The 20650-nt window shown below is 35.7% G+C and overlaps 1 non-coding gene across 1 annotated transcript; it reads right to left on the bottom strand.

Moving 5' to 3' along the window:
- Positions 1-2276: 2276 nt before the first annotated feature.
- LOC114098117 (U6 spliceosomal RNA) lies at positions 2277-2383 on the bottom strand. Its single transcript, XR_003583681.1, has one exon. It is a non-coding gene; the product is annotated as a U6 spliceosomal RNA (small nuclear RNA).
- Positions 2384-20650: the final 18267 nt, after the last annotated feature.

Below are 20650 nucleotides of genomic sequence, written 5' to 3'. Positions count from 1 at the left end.
TATTGCCATACTAGTGTCTATTGTGTTCTGCTGCCTTTCCTATCCTCTACTATCCCCCCTCCCCTCCCCTCCCCTCCCCTCTTCTCTCTCTACCCCCTCTACTGTCATTCATTTCTCCCCCTTGTATTATTTTTCACTTTCCCCTCACTTCCTCTTGTATGTACTTTTGTATAACCCTGAGGGTCTCCTTCCATTTCCATGCAATTTCCCTTCTCTATCCCTTTCCCTCCCACCTCTCATCCCTGTTAAATGTTAATCTTCTTCTCATGCTCTTCGTCCCTACTCTGTTCTTAGTTACTCTCCTTATATCAAAGAAGACATTTGGCATTTGTTTTTTAGGGATTGGCTAGCTTCACTTAGCATAATCTGCTCTAATGCCATCCATTTCCCTGCAAATTCCATGATTTTGTCATTTTTTAATGCAGAGTAATACTCCATTGTGTATAAATGCCACATTTTTTTTATCCATTCGTCTATTGAAGGGCATCTAGGTTGGTTCCACAGTCTTGCTATTGTGAATTGTGCTGCTATGAACATCGATGTAGCAGTGTCCCTGTAGCATGCTCTTTTTAGGTCTTTAGGGAATAGACCGAGAAGGGGAATAGCTGGGTCAAATGGTGGCTCCATTCCCAGCTTTCCAAGAAATCTCCATACTGCTTTCCAAATTGGCTGCACCAATTTGCAGTCCCACCAGCAATGTACAAGTGTACCCTTTTCCCCACATCCTCGCCAGCACTTATTGTTGTTTGACTTCCTAATGGCTGCCAATCTTACTGGAGTGAGATGGTATCTTAGGGTGGTTTTGATTTGCATTTCTCTGACTGCTAGAGATGGTGAGCATTTTTTCATGTACCTGTTGATTGACTGTATGTCCTCCTCTGAGAAGTGTCTGTTCAGGACCTTGGCCCATTTGTTGATTGGGTTGTTTGTTATCTTATTGTCTAATTTTTTGAGTTCTTTGTATACTCTGGATATTAGGGCTCTATCTGAAGTATGAGGAGTAAAGATTTGTTCCCAGGATGTAGGCTCCCTATTTACCTCTCTTATTGTTTCTTTTGCTGAGAAAAAACTTTTTAGTTTGAGTGAGTCCCATTTGTTGATTCTAGTTATTAACTTTTGTGCTATGGGTGTCCTATTGAGGAATTTGGAGCCCGACCCCACCGTATGTAGATCGTAACCAACTTTTTCTTCTATCAGACGGCGTGTCTCTGATTTGATATCAAGCTCCTTGATCCATTTTGAATTAACTTTTGTGCATGGCGAGAGAAAGGGATTCAGTTTCATTTTGTTGCATATGGATTTCCAGTTTTCCCAGCACCATTTGTTGAAGATGCTATCCTTCCTCCATTGCATGCTTTTAGCCCCTTTATCAAATATAAGATAGTTGTAGTTTTGTGGATTGGTTTCTGTGTCCTCTATTCTGTACCATTGGTCCACCCGCCTGTTTTGGTACCAGTACCATGCTGTTTTTGTTACTATTGCTTTGTAGTATAGTTTGAAGTCTGGTATCGCTATACCGCCTGATTCACACTTCCTGCTTAGCATTGTTTTTGCTATTCTGGGTCTTCTATTTTTCCATATGAATTTCATGATTGCTTTATCTATTTCTACAAGAAATGCCGTTGGGATTTTGATTGGCATTGCGTTAAACCTACAGAGAACTTTTGGTAATATCGCCATTTTGATGATGTTAGTTCTGCCTATCCATGAACAGGGTATATTTTTCCATCTTCTAAGATCTTCTTCTATTTCTCTCTTTAGGGTTCTGTAGTTTTCATTGTATAAGTCTTTCACCTCTTTTGTTAGGTTGATTCCCAAGTATTTTATTTTTTTTGAAGATATTGTGAATGGAGTGGTTGTCCTCATTTCCATTTCAGAGGGTTTGTCGCTGATATACAGGAATGCCTTTGATTTATGTGTGTTGATTTTATATCCTGCCACTTTGCTGAATTCATTTATTAGCTCTAATAGTTTCTTTGTAGACCCTTTTGGGTCTGGTAGGTATAGAATCATGTCACCTGCAAATAGTGATAATTTAAGTTCTTCTTTTCCTATTTTTATGCCTTTAATTTCTTTCGTCTGTCTAATTGCTCTGGCCAGTGTTTCGAGAACTATGTTGAACAGAAGTGGAGAGAGAGGGGCTGCAAATTCTTTTAACTTTTGTTTATCGTGGAAGGTTTTAATTTCATCTTCCATCCTGAAGCTTAATTTCGCTGGATACACAATTCTTGGTTGGAACCCATTTTCTTTCAGTTTGAAATATGTTATTCCAGTATAAAAATATGGAACGCTTCACGAATTTGCGTGTCATCCTTGTGCAGGGGCCATGCTAATCTTCTCTGTATCGTTCCAATTTTAGTATATGTACTGCCGAAGCGAGCACTCTAATATATCATTTTAAAAGAATCATCAGTGTTCACCAATTCAGAATATTTGAAGAAAAGGCTAAAGGCTAAATGCAAAAAGTTTAAATGATAAATCATCTTGAAATAATATTAATATTTAAAATATACAAAGTAATTACATGATAACCTAGTTGAGTTCTCCATTAATTACTTCAGTTAATAAACTTAAAATCAACATGTTTGTAGTTGTATCTTTCAGAAGTATATAAAAACCCACAGAAAGTTTGTTCTTATAAATAGTTTTTGACATAAACTTACAATTTTGTTAATATTGTTAATTTTATTAGGAATCCCTTTTACATAGATGGTATAAGAGAAAACATTGAGCAAATAATCATGAGATATAAATTCAGTGATTATAGATCAATTCTTTACTTGCTTATAAGTTGTTGCCTTTTAATTTGGTGTATTTCTAAATTATTTTCTTCATTTATGCACAGAAATTCAAGTTGCCCTTTAAGATCTAGAAAAATGAAAACATAAATTTCTGAGAACATGGGGATGCTTAGTTAGAAAAACTATGGATAATAAAGAAGGTACCACCATGGTTGCACTAAAAGGTTGTTTCTGGGAGTCATGAATGGAAAGGAATCCAAATATTAAAATGATTCCCAGTTTGTACAGATGTCAAAAACTCTCAAGTCCCTTCACCAATGACTTCCTAAAATTGCATGCATTGCAAAAAGTCTGAAGGCTTATACTTTACATTCAGCTGAGCATTTAATATCAAGCAGTACATTGTTCAAGTGGCAAATTGGATTATGTCTTAAAATTATTACATTTTCCATTTTATTTTGAAAATTATGATGAATAAAGTATGTATCATTCTGGGTCCTGGCAGAAAGAGACAGCTCATACAAACAGGAAAATTTAAGGGAATTTAATATATTTATAAATGTATAGAAAAGATTAAGGGAAATCAATTAAGAGTAATGTTTAATCTTGGGGCTAACAATTGTGAAAGGTATTAGTCCCCTGGGTCTGATGGTTTGAAGTGAGAAAACAGCTACTCAAACATGGAGAGAAAAGGGCACTTGGCTGGCTCTGGAGCCTTTAGAAGACCAACCAATCTATTGTGATTTAGGAAGGGAGAACTTTTAAAGAATAAATATCTGACCTACTCTCCAGGCTGTGACTGAACACAATCAGAAGTTAAAGGGCAAATGAGTTCTTTGATGTAGTCCACACAGGTCAATCCTTGGAGGCACAGAGGTTGGAAAGAGTAAGAGTGAATATTATAAAAGGCAAGGGAAACACACATTATAGCACATTTTTGCTTCTGGTAACAAAATCTAATTCAAGTTAGTTTAAGAAAACAACTATTTATCCACTTATACATCTGAAAAGTTTAGGGATAGATCTGTCTTCATGTCCAGCTTGACCCAGTATCTCAAAGGATGTCATTGAGACTCAGTACCTTTTCATCTCTCAACTCTGTTCTCTTCCATGTAGAATTCACTCAAAAGTCTTCTTGAGGTGGGAAGATATCTGAGAGCAGTTTTAGGTTAAAGTCCTAATAAAAAAAATAAGATAATAAAAATAAAAAGTCAACTCAATAGTTTAATCAGAGTTTCTAGGCTTGACACTCACTGGCTTAATCAAGTCACCTGTTCATTCCTAAACCAGAATTTAATTATAGGAATTAAACATGGTGAATGGTCTGTAGTGAGTCACATGCCTATCTTTAGACTCAGTGCTCTAGGCTACCTAAAGTCCAGGGCAGAGAGTGAGGAAAGGATGTCCTTTGAGGAAAATTTAGAGTACTGTTACCAATATTAGAAGAAAAAAATGGATGCTAGACAGACAACAGATAACAAATGACTCAAGTTCTCTTCAGTAATCAAAAATACTTCTTAGCTCTTAATTAATCTTGATGTTCATGAATATGTGAACCTATATGTTAGGTATAAATAGTAGTAAAAAATATGATAACAAATTCCACCATCTAAATTCCACATTACCAAGGAAACAAAAGATATATTCTCTCTCTCTCTCTCTCTCTCTCTCTCTCTCTCTCACACACACACACACACACACACACACACACACATTTATTCATATTTGTATGAATGTACATAATACATTTCCCATCACAATAATTTGATTTGTTGTACTATTAAATATCTATATTAGTTCTCAAGATTCTGTAAGCACATTTTCACAACATAGGCATTCAGGCATTCTGTTTTGGCTGCTAACTACAGAAAAAGAGGAGCCCTTTCTCTTTTAATTGTTAGTAAAATTTTCTTCCCAAACTTCTGGCTGAATTAATGAATTAATTTGATGCTAGCATGATACTGATATCAGTGATGAGAATCAGGGCCAAGTCCCATTTCCCTGACATGAAGATTGAACACCCTATAAGAAAAACACTGAGGCAGGTATAGAAAGCAACTTTTATTTAAAGGATAGAACAGAGATAGACTTCTCTGAAGAGAAGGGGCCCCAGAGCTGGGTGTTAAAGGAAGTGGGGGTTTTATATATTTTAGATTTTATATATTTTAGATTTCCTTTATTCTCATGCCTTCTCCTCCCCCAATCCTGCCTAAAGACTAGTGACCAAAAGGTGAGCCAAAAGATGGAGTGACCCAAGGATGGGAACAAAGCAGCCCAGGGTACAGGAGGGAAGGGAGTGGCCCAGGGGGCATTCATTAACAACTCCTACAACGCCCTGCAGGGAGTAACAATTCCCTGGAAGCAGGTAACCTTGGCAACAGGTGGAGGAGGGGGAAGTGCTTTGGCAGTATTAGTATTTTATTTCCTCATGAATCAGCCCCCATCTTTCTGACCCAATCATTCATTGCCTACACTAACTATCATTTTGCCTTCTGGCCTCAATACTTTGGACTATTTTGTTCAAAAAGATATATTACTTTTTCTCAAGATAAGTGGTTTTGAAACCTAAAGGGTTGCATAGTCACAGAAATTTAAGATGAAAAGGAGCAGCTTATTTAGAAACTAAGAACCAACAAAGTTCAACTGACTTAAAACTAGATAACATTTCAAACCAAATCTTTTTTTTTTAATATTTTTAGTTCTATGCCCTTATTTTATTTATTTATTTTTATGTGGTGCAGAAGATTGAACCCAGTGCCTCACACATGTGAGACAAATGCCCCACCACTGAGCTATAATCCCAGCCCTCAAAACAAATCTTGAATAAATGAAAGTCTTTCTCCAAAATAAATTGTAAAGAGAGTATGTAGCTGCTTTATTTTAATCAAGGACACTATATGACTTTATAACTCATAGTAATTTTATCAAGTAAGTAGCAAGGAACTGTTGGGAATAAGCCTGGATGTGTATTTCCCCTAACTCAGTCTGTATTTGGAGAAGAAAAGCTTTAACCAATTCAGTTCTCTCAGATCACATTGATGGGGGAAATGGAGATTTTTATTGCAGCTGTCTATGTGCTGATAAAAGAAAGTGAAGTACTTTATCATCACAGCTTCTCTAAAATAATAAAGAACACGATTTATTTTTAGCTATCTATTACAATTTTTTTTTTTTTTACTTTTCCTTCCATAATGTACCTACATATTAGTTTTCAAATTGTTTACCTACACCAAGTATATTAGCTTTTCATAGGTTCACAGGCTGGCTTCACGTTTATTCCTTTACAGAAATAAGCACATCCCTAAAATTATCCAGTAATGAATCCAGAGCTACATGCTTAGAAGAGCAACTGGGGAGCAGGAAACCATTTTGTGAAACAAACTGAGATGTGTACCAAAATGAAAACTCAGTATTTAGTGTGCTTCCTTTTTGTCCTCTTTCTCCTCCTGGTTGTTGCTGAGCTGAGGGACTTAAACAAATGTCACTATGACATCCGAATAGAAGAGCTGTCCACTTGGGATCTTAATTGGTCTCATTCTAGGGAAATGGTATCCATGGAGATCATGTTTCCCCACAGTGATTCATCTACCAGGATGCAGCAATATAATCTGATCTTTTCCCATTTTCCTCAGGAGTCCCATCCTGGCCAAAACGGATAAACCTTCTACCTATGTTGAGTCTCTCCTCACCTATATTCTTTCTGGTGGAATGTTCACTGCTTTTTCATACACCTCTTGAACCAAGAATGGTCAACAAGCACTCACCTGTGCAAACTGTGCCTCCAGCATTCTCTGATCCATTGCTTTCAAGTTGCTATACAATTGTGAACTTCAGCAAACCTACCAAAGTTCCAGAGAGGAAGGTTAAGGCCAAAGAGAAAATCTATCAGTAAAAGAGGAGGAAAAGTAATTTACCCCCACTTCCTTCCTGATACTTGAACCAGAATTCATTCTAAGGGAGATGCCTGCATTTAAAGAAATTTTTTTTTAAAATTTAAATTTAAAATATAATAAAAGCTGATTTATCTTTCCTTGTTTCCATCTTCATTCCTACTCTTTGTTTAATTTTTATTAGTTGCTCAAGACAATACAATGATCTTGACATATCATACATTTGATTCAAATAGGGTATGAATTCTCATTTTTCCACAAGTACAGATTGCAGGATCACATTAGTTATACATCCATGTGTATACATACAGTAATCCTAGGGTCAGTTGTATTCTGCTGCCCTCCCTATCCCCCCTCCCTCCCCCTCCCCTCCTGTCACTATTCTCTACCCATTCTACTGTGACACTTCTCTCTCTCTCTCTCTCTCTCTCTCTCTCTCTCTCTCTCTCTCTCTCTTTCCTTCCCTTTCCCCCTCACACCATCGTATATCATTCCTACTCTTAACATGTTATTTATAACTTATGAATAAATCCTTGTTTGTTCATTCTATTATCTCCTCTATTGTTTCCAAGACTGCTTCTGTTGATGGGATTTTCATCTGGTTATGGGTCACATTTTCATGCTTTTTTATTTTTTTAATCTCTAGTGACTTTTGATGAATGTTGGACATAGTAAATTATATTGTTGCAAGAGTTTTATTTATTTCTTTAAAAAGAGTTGAGTTTTGTTCAGTCAGGTAATGAATTTACTTGATTATTTTGAAGCTTCTTTTTCAACTTTGTTAATAAGAATCTAGAACACTTGAGGATTAGATTTAGTCCTTCTTTTTAGTACTAAACTAAGAGTATGGACTTCTGGGGATCTGAATTGACCTAATGTTCAGCAGGTCTTTCTACACTAGTTGGTCAGAATTAAAATATCTCTCCACCCTGTGAAATTCTTATGGTTGTTCAGTTCATGGCTTCCCAGTAGTTATTCTTTCCCTGGTCATTGTTCTTTGTCTGGCCTTTTGAGGTCTCTTCCTATATACACATAGCTTAGTATTCAGATATGCAAAAAAACATCTATGCAAGTTTCTGGAGTTCTTTTCCTGCTTGGCTTCCCCCTTTTTGGTTCTCTGCCTCATCAGTTCCAGTTTTTTGAGGTCTCCCAATCTCTCATATCTGTCTCCCTCATCTTAGCAAGGCTGCCATGCTGAGTGGGTCTCACCTCTCTGCACCATTGCCTATTAAGTGCTTCTAACCAGAAAACTGGACAATTCCAGGAATTATCTAATTTATTTCCCTTCTCTCAGAGATAGTCCTGCATTAACTATTACGCAGTGTCTGAAAACAATTGGTTCATATATTTTGTCCAGGTTTTCTTGTGGGGTAGTAGCAGGACAGTAGTCTGTTACCAGCTACTCAGTCATAGCTGCAAGGAGAAGTCAAGGCTTTTGATTTTTCTTTTTACTTAAAATACTACTGTCCCTAAAACAATGGTCAAATTTCTATGGTAAGTGCCCAGCTGAAGACTGCATCACTATTTACTCATTTGAACAGCAAAAATAGATAATTAATTCATAAGCCGTACTGTCATAACTTATCCTCAATTTCTATAGGTCTGTAAGATACATTGTGTAGTCAAATTTTATTACTACTTTAATGACCACAGACCAGATATATAATGTGAAGGGATAGGGCCAGAAGACTGCTCGACAAACCAGGACAAAAAGGAATATACGAGAATAGAGAAAGGAGAGAGAGATGAAATTTAGAAATGACTTTTGGAAGAAGGAAGGAAAAGCAATTTCCTGAAGAACAAAAAGAAAGATTAAGTTCTCACATTGTAATTAAGTTTTAAAAATTTCTTAGGTGTTATTTTATCACTTCGTGGCCTTTGGGAATAGAACACAATGCACTAGAAGAGTAAACAGGAGACTTGCATAAGGAAGATCTGTAAGAATTTGCATAACTCCCCCCTAGACTTAAGATGTGATATTGTGTACACATGCAAATGTAACAACAAATCCCACCATTATGTACAACTATAATGCACCAATAAAAAATATGGAAGGAAAAAAAAAAAGATGTGACATGGTAGGTGTGGTAGGGCTTACCTTAGAAAAGAAGTGCACCACATGCTCCAGGTGAAGATGGGTTTTGCATAGATTTTCAGAGAAACTGAAATGAACACCTATAAGTTTCAGGGAAATTGAGAGCGCACAACCCAAACAGACAAGCATGACAAAAAGTTTCAGTTGTACAGATAAGGCATCGATATTTGAAAAAGACAAGCAGGTTTGTAAAGACAGATTAGCCAAGAAAATCACAACAATAATTTGTTATCAATCTGCTTTCCTACTAAAATGTATTTTTGTTTAATTATAATTGGTAGTCTATCAAGAGAATACTTGTCTTACAGTTAAAACCTTGCTCCATGAGTATTATAAAAGGGATTATGTAAAACTCAAAATATTTCATAATATTTTTTTCTAGTAAATGGTATAAGAATTTCATTGATCATTCTTATGCCACTCACTCCAAGAGTCCTACAGAGACTTTATACAGTAGAGGAAATGAATTATCTTTAATTTTGGGCAGAAAAAAAGAAGCAATGGCAACGGTTTGAAAATATTTTTTATTATATAATCAATGTGATGGTATTTTTCATTGTGAAATTACATTGTGCTATTTTGAATATTTTTCTTCCCTTAAAATCATATAAGGATACTAGTATTTTTATTCTGTGGAGCTGATAGAAGCTTTAAAAATAGGATTTGGGATGTAGCTTAGTGGTATGTGCTTACCTAGCATATGCAAGGCCCTGGATTTGATCCCGAGCACCACAAAAATAGATAAATAAATAAATAAAAATAGTCTACTTTCCTTTCATACTCAAGTCCATAGGTTTTAGAGTTAAGGAAGACTCTTCAGATGAAAGCAAAACATCAGCAATGGGCACTCATCTTATATTTTTCAATTGGGATTTTTCTGATTTACTCATCACTGAATTCTCATCACCTTCAGCTGTTTGGAATAAGTAGGTATTTGATAAATATTAGATGAATGAAATAATTACAACTCTCATATTCATGCTAGTCTCCATGACGCCAATGAAAATGAGTATAATAAATTTTGGATCATCTGCTAATGAAAAATCAAGAAAAAATAAAACAAAAGCAAAGCCAAAAACTTTTCCTCATATGATAGTTGGTTTGTTTATTATTTTGGTGAGAGAAATTGAAATATGGCCACAGAAATGGGAATGAAATGTTTAACAGCAAAACCCTAGATTGCTACAACTAGGAGTGATATTTGATAGTTCAGATATAGAATACATCTCAGGTCAATAACCTATGTAAAATGGTGATGATTTTATACCTAGTATTCAACATGAAAGTTATTTTCCAGAAATCATCATAGAGAAAAAAAAAATATCTTAAATCCTATATCTTATAAGTGGCAAAATAAAAACATTACAGGTTTAGAAAATTATACACTTATCTATTGATAAAGGCCTTTAAATGAAATCAATGCAATTTTAGATCAAAAACCTATGAAATCTCTATAATTCATATTACTCCTCTGTTATAAGTAAAAAGCAGTGATTCAGCTCACACTGCTACTGCATATGGACAATGTGATGCAGAATTTCTGAACATTACAGGTTCCTTCAACTGTTCTTCATATAGCCTGGCTTACAGCTGCTTCACCATCATGGTGATGCACTGCTCCAGATTGACTTCATCATTTTAAAATATGGCATTGAAGTAGAACACAATTTTTATGGTTAATTTTGTGTCCACTTGGCTGAGCCATGGTGCCCAAATCTGTGGTCAAACAGTATTCTGGATATTTCTGTGTTGGTGTTTTTAGATAAGACTAACTTATTAATCAATGGATTTTGAATAAAGCAGATTGCTCACCATTATGTGAGGTCTCATCCAATCCCTTGAAGAGCTGATTAGAACACAAGACTAATATTCCCAAAACAACAGGAAATTCTGCCATCAGGCAGCCTGCAGAATGCAGCATTAGCTCTTCCTTGATCTTCAGCATGCCAACCCACCCTATATATTTAGACTTGCCAGCTCCATAGTCACCAGTCAATTACTTACACGAAGTCTCTTTTTAAATATACATCCTGTTAGTGCTATTTGTTCTGTAAGCACAGAACACCACAGAGAAAATATACCTACTCACAAATAAAATTAAATCAACAACTACATAAAAGGAAAAACCAAATGTAAACCTGGAAACCTGAGTGGGAAGTGCTGGGGTAAAGAGAAGAGAAAAGAAGATTACAATTGCTTTTCTGATTAGTACATTATTTAACCTATACCTAAGCTTACAAAAAAAAAAAAAAAAAAACCCTCCTCCTTTAGAATCAAGTTAAAAAACAAATCAAGTGACATACTCCTGGAATACTGAGTCACCATGTTCCGTGCACCTGTCCAAAAAGCATTTTTAATCCATTCTGCATTGTGGATAAAATGTATCTATGTTGTAAAATAATGCCTTTGTCTGATGCCATTATTTCCAAATGCCATGCTCTGCTTGCCATAACTACCTCCCAAGCCAACAGATGACCCTATTGCCCCAAACTGAAGTTGATTTTCAGGTCCCTTCCACTCAGCCTGTGAACTAAGCCTTGCTCTGTCATATATATGATATATTATGTCCCATCCCTTACTCTAAATAAATGTAATATGTACATGCAAATTTTTGTAAATAGTTATTTTTTCACTCATTTTGTAAATAGTTATTTTTTCACTTAGTGCCTGATGTGCACCAGGCACTGAGTGAATCATTGAGTACAGAGTCATGAGCAAGACAGATATGGTCCTGCCTTTATATATCTTAGAGTTTAATGGGACAGGTATTCTATTTTAACTATGTTAAAATTTCACCAAATTATGTTGTGTGCATGAATGAATATGTAACAGTGAATCTAATACACATAATTACAATGCACCAATTAAAAAAATTATAAGATTTTTTAAAAAAACAACTATGTTAAGTATTACAATGAAAATAAATGTGTGAAAAGGGGAGGGAGGAGATGGGAGGGGGCATGGGGGTAGGAAGGATGATGGAATGAAATGGACATCATTACCCTAAGTACAGGTATGATTGTACGAATAATATGACTCTACTTTATGTACAACCAGAGAAGTGAAAAATGGTGCTCCATTTGTGTGCTATGAATCAAATTACATTCTGCTCTCATATATAACTAATTAAAACAAATAAATTGATTAAAACAAGAAAATAAGTAGAATGTATGAGGGAGAAATATTCTTTTTTTCTAAAGGATATATACATGTATATGTACATATATGTATTATTTATAGATGGGCACAATACCTTTATTTTGTTGTTTATTTTTATGTGGATCTAACCCAGTGCCTTAAACATGTCGGGCAAGTGCTTTACCACTGAATTACAACCCCAGCCTAGAGAAGAAGTATTCTTTATGGTGAAACCCAAAGATAAAAAGAAGGAAAATTAAAAGAAGCACATTTCAGAAAACAGCAAGTACAAAATCTATGAGGTGAGAAAAATTTGGAGTATTTAGAAGATAAAAAAATCTATGTGATTGAATCCTAATGATCATTGAAGGAGAGGGGTTGAATTTCAGGACTCATAGGCAAAGACCAGATTATGAAGATTTTTATAAGGGATTTATTGAGCCCTCCTGAACTGAAAAATAAAATTACCTTCTGAGAAAGTGAAACTAGGAAAGGTCAAAGCATAATGAACAGGAATCATCATCCAATTTCAATTGGATAGAAGTAGAAGAGAAAAATGTGTGCATGTGGCTGGAGTATATGAGAAATGCACAACTGCAAAGTGACTGAAGGATGGACAGAGACAAATGATTAGCATATGATTTTAACTTAAACTGTAACCTGATCGAAGATATAGAACTCTGCCTGCAGAAGTGATCTGTTAACAAGTCTGAGACATTTCTTAAAGCTACCTCTCCAGCCACAATTTGATGTGCACACGGGATGGGAGGGTGGGAACTAAAAGGAAAAGGAATTACTGGGTTGAGTTCTCAGTATCTTCCTGTCATTGCTTCCAGACTTGCTTCAATGGTTGTCATCTGTTTTGTACACTGGACTTCCATATTCAGAATGTTTTTTTAAAAATGAAAACTGCATTTGAAAGCAGTTTTCAAATACTAACCCCCCCACCCACACCCCCACATATATGGAGAGAGTGAGAGAGAAAGAGAGAGAGAGAGCTGGGAAAGTGTGCCAAGGTGAACAGACCATTGATTCCCTTAGCAGAATAACCACATACAGGAAATAAATTCATAATATTACATAGTTTGATGATGTCAGTCATTAACATCACCTGATAGACTACATTGGCTTTTTGTTTGTTTTCTTTGCTTTTTTACCTTTTGTCTTTGTTGATTTGCATTTTCTTTTATTCAAGGCTCATGAACAAATTTCTAACTAAAGCTGGCTTTCCATGGTAGAATATATTGATACTTAATATTGAGTTCCTGATCTACATAGCAATGATATCTAACCATCAATACATCATCAGTGTGATTTCTACAACACTGTTCAGTTAGTTGGATTAGAGTATATCAGACTGCCATGCTTGACTTGAAGTTCTACACTGAGGTTCCCCTGACTCTGTAATGGGGATGAAACCCAAGGCCTCACCCATGCTAGGCAAGTGCTCTGTCACTGAGCTACATCCCCAGCTAGGGAATGTCTGCACTGGAAAAATGGAATATCAGTGCCCAGAATCTTCATACCTCATAGAAGTATCACACTGAGACTTTACAACAGTGATTAGCCAATCTCTTCCTGTGATTTCTGTTGCTGGTCCTTTTGTAACTACAACCACAAGAAAAACAGAATCTTATTCATTTAAAGGGACCAGCCACAGTAGGAACACACGCTTACCAGCACTGCAGTACAATAAGAAAATAACTTCATACTGATTTCATGGAAAAAGCACAGTGGCTTAAAGACAGACACACAGTCTTATCACTTGGACTGTTTCTATCTTCTGACAGAGCATTGAGGGTTAGATCTCAAAGTTCACTGTGTCTAACCCCTTAATATTAAAAGTGACAAGAGAAGGGTAGGAGATTAGATGATTTGCCCCAAATTCTCCTGGGCTGATGCTCTTTCCACTATGATAAATACAGACCTCAGAGTAATACTTTCTTACATCTTAGTCTGATTCCATTAAAATTTCATGTTCTCACTCTATGCAATGACAGGTAAATTTTAAAGTAAAATTATATTTCTTAAGAAATAAGAAGAGATATTTATCCTTCTATCAAACTCCCTCCCACTTATGAACAATAGGTATTTACTTGATTTCAGCTCTTAAAGTCACCAAAGTAATGCTTTTAAAATGAAAATCATAATCCCCTCTGCCTAAAACCTTGAAGTGACTCCCAACCACTATCAGTAAAAACCAGGTTCCTGCAGTGGCCACAAAACCATACACCTGCATGCTCACTCTGTTCCTGCCACCCTGTCTTCCTGGTGTTCCTCAAATATACCAAGTGCCTTTCCCTTTATGGCCTTTGTTCTGGCTGTTTCCTCTGCCTTTTTTCTCAAATGAGTTAAATGACAAATGCCTCACCTCCTTCAAGTGTTGGCTTAAATGTCACCTTTTCAATGAGACCTTTCCTAACTATTCTAATTAAAACTACTACACCTATCCCCCTGAACTTTCAATGCCACTTACCTAGGGTTATTTCTTTTTCTGCAGGATGTTAATTTACTACATCATTTACTCATTTATTATGTTGATTGCTCATTATCTGTCTCCCTCCAGAATATATTTTTTTCCACTGTTACATCACTAACATTTGAAACAGTGCCTAACTCTCCACAAATATTCGCTGAATGAATGCATTAATGCATTTGACAGGCTGATCACTCTGTCTACAGATAATCAAATGCCATATCTAAAGTACCCAGGACGGAAGTTAAATCCTTCCCCTGATATAACTTCATACTGAATCTTCCTGTGCATTCCATTAAGAAAGGTAATAAGATAACCAACCAATACATTTCTAATTCCTGAAATTCCCTTGGTGCTGTCATCAATAAAATTTAAAAAAATTGCTATTTCATAATTAACAATGAATTACTCTCATGTTTTTTTAAATGGCTAATTTGCATTAAAATGGGTATCAAAGCAATCCAGGATTATTGACAAATAATAGTACCTATTTACATTAAACTTTCAATTTTTCTTGGTTGTAATCCTCCCATGTTCTTTGTACAGCATTCTGAAAATTTATTACAAAACGAGAATCTAAGAATTTAAGAAGTGTGTCTTTATAAGCAGTCATAACTATCTGAGCATCAGCACACAAACCTATTTCATGTTAGTATTACACACGTGTTTCAACCATCCCCCCCCCCCAAATCATGATGGATTTACTCTGAAATATCTTATATATCCTAGCTTTGTTTGTAAACAAAGACAAACATGGAAGAAATGCTGGGAGGCCAGCATTGCAGATGGCTACTACATATGGTCAGGCACTGCACACCTCCAGGATGCATACCATACAGGGGTTAGGGTGCAAAAGTACCTCCACTCTGTCCCCTCACCCTGGAATTGTACAATGTTCACTCTGGGTCTCTTCAGAACTAACCAGCCTAGATTGGAATTAAAAACAGTGAACTTTCCTCTAGGGGGAAAAAAGTAAACTAAAAATCCCAAGTTAATCAATTCTGGGCATTGAGAATTATTTACATTAAAATAATATTCTCAAAACATTTACCAGTCACTAAAAGATGGAGAAATAATAGAGACATAATTATCTAAAATAACTCTGTATGGCAGGCTCCTCATCTCTGATTCCTTGTTTGGTTGTCAGAATTTTTGGTATATACACTTGATACCACAATGATCTTATAGCACCCCCAAGTGGATTAGCCTGACAATGTTTCCAATCTTGAAGAGATGGGAAAAAGAGAAGTTAGAATCTTTTCAAAGACTATTGGAATGAATGAAGATGTATCAATCCTTATCAGTCAGATTGACTTATATTCTAATTATTCCTCTAATAGAGATGGGTTTTGGCTAATTAGCTAGACTTTCTATTAGTATATCTCAATCTTTCTTGAGTCACTTTGGGTGACTTTAAATAGAATTTTGAATAGAACACAGCTAGCAACATAATATGGTAGCAAAACTATAATCTAAATATCTTGCACCATGTGCTTAGGAAAGAAACCAAATGCCCCATTATTGGAAAAAAAAGGTTAAAGGCTACTGTTGAATATTAGCATAATAATGGATGTGTGCATTAGCCAGGATTCTCCAGGGAAACAATAGGGGATATATACACATTTATATCATATCATGAAGAATTGGTTCACATGATTATGGAGCATTAGAGAGACTGAGAAGTCCTTTGATCTGATATCTGTAAGTTGGAGACCCAGGAAAGCTGGTAGTACAATTCAGTCTGATTCCAAAGGCCTGAGAATGAGGAGCCAATTATGTAATTCTCAATTTGAAGGCAGAAGATGAACTGAAATGTCCCAGCACAAGCACTGAGTCAAGACAAAGCCACAAATTCCTCCTTCCTTAGCCTTGTGTTCTAAGCAGGTCCTTAATGTATTGGATGAAGGCCACCTATGCTGGGGAGGGCAATCTACCCTACTGTATTCACAGATTCAAATGCTAATCTCATTCAAAAATATCTTCACAGACAGGTTGACACCTAAAATTATCCCGATATTTAGAAATAAAATAAGTTCCATACATGTATATTTAAAACTACATCCTCAAAAAACACAATGTCAGCTAACTCATTAAACTTGCACTGCATAGTAGAAAGATGATTAGATTTACAGTCATGGACAGGATTCTAAAGTTAGTGTTTGAACAGCAAAAGCATTTATTAACCTCTCCACATTTGTTTCTTCATTCTCAAAATGGCAGAGTAAAAGAGGCAGAGGCTACTAATTTGTGGCTTCTTAGTGTATTAGTTAAGACTCTTGGTTCCAAACCAAAAATTTACTCAATGTGGCTTAAGTAACAAAAAGAGATTGTTCCCCCTCCAAAAAAAAAAAAAAAAAAGTAGGGGTGGAGAGATGGAGAACAAAGTTGGAATACTTGACTTCGAGACTTACTGTTAAAGGAACAAAAGACCATGTGGTGTTAAAACCATGATGTAAAGAAAAGACCACCGACTCCAGTTTTAAATCAAATTAAAGCAAGCTTGTAATTCTGTCCAGGACTCTCTCCCAAAAAACCCTTGGCTAGAGAACAGTACCCCAGCTCTCTGAGCATGGTTTTATAGCAAAAAAAATGTTGCAAAAGGGAGGTGTCTTGAGAACTTACAGATAACAAGATTTTGACAAACATAATACAAAGGCAGATGGTAGGTTAATGATCTAAATGGTTCAACATTTCAAGATAGGGAGTAAATTTAGTGTCCCAATACCAGAATTTATGAGGCACTGCTGAGATTTCAGAGAGAGTTGTTATCTGGTCAGGGAAAAATCAGAATTTATTAGGCTCCACTAAGGTTTCAGAGAGGGTTGTTATCTGGTCAAGGAAAGCCAGGCATGGGTGAGTTCAAGGCACAGGCAGGCATTCCAAGCAAGTTTAGAAATTGCAGTAATTTATAGTAAAACAGAAATTAACTTTTCATGACTTTGTGATGAGATGGCTCCCAATCTTAAGATGGAATTAGGCTGGGTTCATCAGTGGAACTGGAGAAAGAATAGAAAAACAGATACCAAAGAATTGAGAGCACAGAAATTGACCCACATAAGTATAGTCGACTCATTTTTGACAAAGATGCAGAACAATATAGCAGAGAAAAGTCAGTATTCTTTCAATAAATAGTGCTGAAATAACAGAACATCCACTTGCAGGAAAGTAAATGTACACATGGGCCTTGTACCCTTCACAAAATTAACTTAAAACGTATCATGGATGTAAATGTAAAGCACAAAACCACTAAACTCCAAAAAGATAACACAGGAGAAAATCAAGATAAACTTGGTTTTGGTGATGATGTTTTAGATACAATACCAAAGGCATGATCCATGAAAGCAAAGATTGATAAGCTAAACCTCATTAAAATTAACAATTTCTACTCTACAAAAGATACCATCAAAAGACTAAAAAGATAAGCCACAGGCTGGAAGAAAATATTTACAAAAGACATACACAAAGAACTCTTAAAATTCAATGATAAGAAAACAAACAAGCCAATTTAAAAATGGGCCAAAGACCCTACAGACATCCCACCAAAGAAGATGTACAGATGGTAAATAGACATATGAAAAGGGGTTTCACATTGTATGTCATCAAGGAAATGCAACTTAAGATAAGATACCACTACACACCAATTAGAATGATCAAAATCCTAAACATTGACAACACCAATGGTGATGGTGTGGAGCAACAGGAACTCTCATTCATTGTTGGTGGGAATACAAAATGGCACAGCCGCTTTGGTGTTTCTCACAAAACTAAACATATTCTTAACATATGACTCAATAATCACACTCCTTGGTATTTACCCCCCAAAAGTTAAAACTTATGTTCATATAAAAACCTGCACATGGATGTTTATAGCAATGTCATTCATAATCTCCAAAATTTAGAAGAAACTAAGATGCCCTTCAGTAGGTGAATGGATAAATAAACTATGGCACATCCAGACAATTAAATATTATTCAACACTAAAAACAAATGAGGCATCAAGCCATGAAAGGACATGGAAGAAACTTAAATTATTAAGTGAAAGAATTCAGTCTGAAAAATTACATACTGTATGATCACAATTATATATTCTGAGAAAGAAAAAATACAAAAACTGTAAAATGTTCAATGGTTGCCACTAGTTCTGGGGTCAGGACAGACAGAACCCAGATGATTTTTAGGATAGCAAAAACACTCTGCAAGGTATTATAATGTTGAACACATGTAATTATACATTTGTCCAAATCTATAGACTGTATCAAGAGTAGACTCTAAGGTAAACTACAGTTTGAGTGATAGGATGTGTCAGTGTAGGTTCATTAGCTATAACAAATATGCCACTGGGGGTGGGGGATGTTGATAATAGGGGAAGCTATGTATATGTAGCAATAGGACATATATGGGAAATTTCTGTACCTTTTACTCCTTTTTGCTATGAACTTAAAATGTTCTAAGAAAAAAAAGCCTATTTTAAAAAAGAGAGAGAGAGAGCCATAAAAAGATGCTCAGAAGTGAAAAGAAGACATAACATAATAGACCCCCTGGGGTCTTACTTCCTACCGGCCTTCCCTGACACATTCATCTCATCCTTAACCCCAGATGAGAATGAGGTCTTATTGAAATTGTTTGCATCAGGATCAAGAACAAGAAAAGAAAAAAAATTGTCAACAGATAGTCCTTATAAATGAATAGATTATTTGTATGTCCTTTACAAATGGTAATATGAAAGTTCCTGAGATTTAAAAAAAAGACCTTATCTTTTGCAGATATGCTAGCAGCTGTGCATATTATTTTGGGAAACCTGGAAGATCCAAGAAAAGCTATACTGAGATATGCTGCTTCTGCCCCTATTTAATGTGACTACCTTACTTAACCTAATTTGTGTTCTTTGCTAAATAAATTATTATTTTAAACTGGGTGTGTATGTGCACACAGACGAAAAAGGAGGTTTTATCAACATCTGTACCCCTCCTCAAATGACACACTTATGTAATGAAAATGTCCATAAACTAAAATGTCCCTACCTACCTCAATCACACGTGTGATCTCCAGAATGCATCTTGCTTTTTCATACCTCTTATCTTTAATGATATTGGTCCCTCTGCCTGGACCACACATACTTGCCTTCCCCTCTCCCTCTTATCCACAGCAACTTCTGTTACCTCACTTCCCAGAGAAGAGAGACCTAACAGACACTATAGTATGTGTTCACACAATAGAACTTTTCACTGTGCCAAATTTCTTCCTTCTTATGTCTATTCCATCAATGAACTGTGAGCCACTCAAGAAACAGAAGTAGTTTTTTTTTTCAAATTTTTTATTGGTGCATTATAATTGTACATAATGGTCAGATTCATTGTTGCATATTCATACATGCACACAATATAATTTGACCAGTGTCATTCTCTAGTAATTCGTGTTTCTCTCCCCTCCTCTCTCCCCCTGGTACTTTTTCTCTACTGATCTCCCTTAGATTTTCGTGAGGTTCCCACCACTTTTCTTTTGCTTTTTACTCCCTAGCTTCCACATGTGAGAGCAAACTGTTGATCTTTGACTTTGTGAATTTGGCTTATTTCACTTAATATAAAGTTCTCAAGTTCCATCCTTTTTTTTTTTGGCAAATGACATAATTTCATCCCAGAAGTGTTTTCTTCATCTTTATATTTCCAGGGTCTAGAGTGTTTATTAAAGGATGTACATATGTGTTTATTTAAAGATGAAATTTGACATCACATTAAAAATCAGCCTAAAGTAAGACATCAGAGATGTGTTTTGCCTGGCCAGCCTTACCCATTTTCTTCACCTCAACTGTTCCCTCTCCCCCCTTTGCTTAATTATTCATATTGCTTAATCTGGAAGTTTCTTAGAAAAAATATTTTTTAAAGTTTTTTTTTTTTTTTAAGAAAGCAAAGAAGTGAAAAAAAAGCATTTTCTTTCAGTGCTCACCTTGAGAAGCAACATAAGCAAGACTACTTTCTCCAAAATGAGAAGCAAAACTAGTCCCTTCACTTACTCTCTTCATTCCTTCCAATCCTATTAAAGATCCAGTGTTCCGTCCCCTTCAAAATCAACACCTTATATGCCCCAACAGAAAGTGAATTCAAATATGCCTGTATATGTGGGAGTTAAGAAGTCTCTCCTTGACACCTAATGTAGCTACCTCCACTTAAGACCAATATTAACCAAAGTTAGAAAATCTCCAACTGAGTTTCAAGTACACCTGCTTATAGTTAATTTCTCTTGTTACTACTCTATATACAATAGGCATCCGATAAGTATCACCCTTAATGAATCCTGCTTATCCTCTACTAGG

The sequence above is a fragment of the Marmota flaviventris genome, chromosome 8, assembly GCF_047511675.1.
Source record: "Marmota flaviventris isolate mMarFla1 chromosome 8, mMarFla1.hap1, whole genome shotgun sequence".
NCBI classification, from domain to species: Eukaryota; Metazoa; Chordata; class Mammalia; order Rodentia; family Sciuridae; genus Marmota; species Marmota flaviventris.
This window is presented reverse-complemented; position numbering and strand designations above follow the sequence as displayed.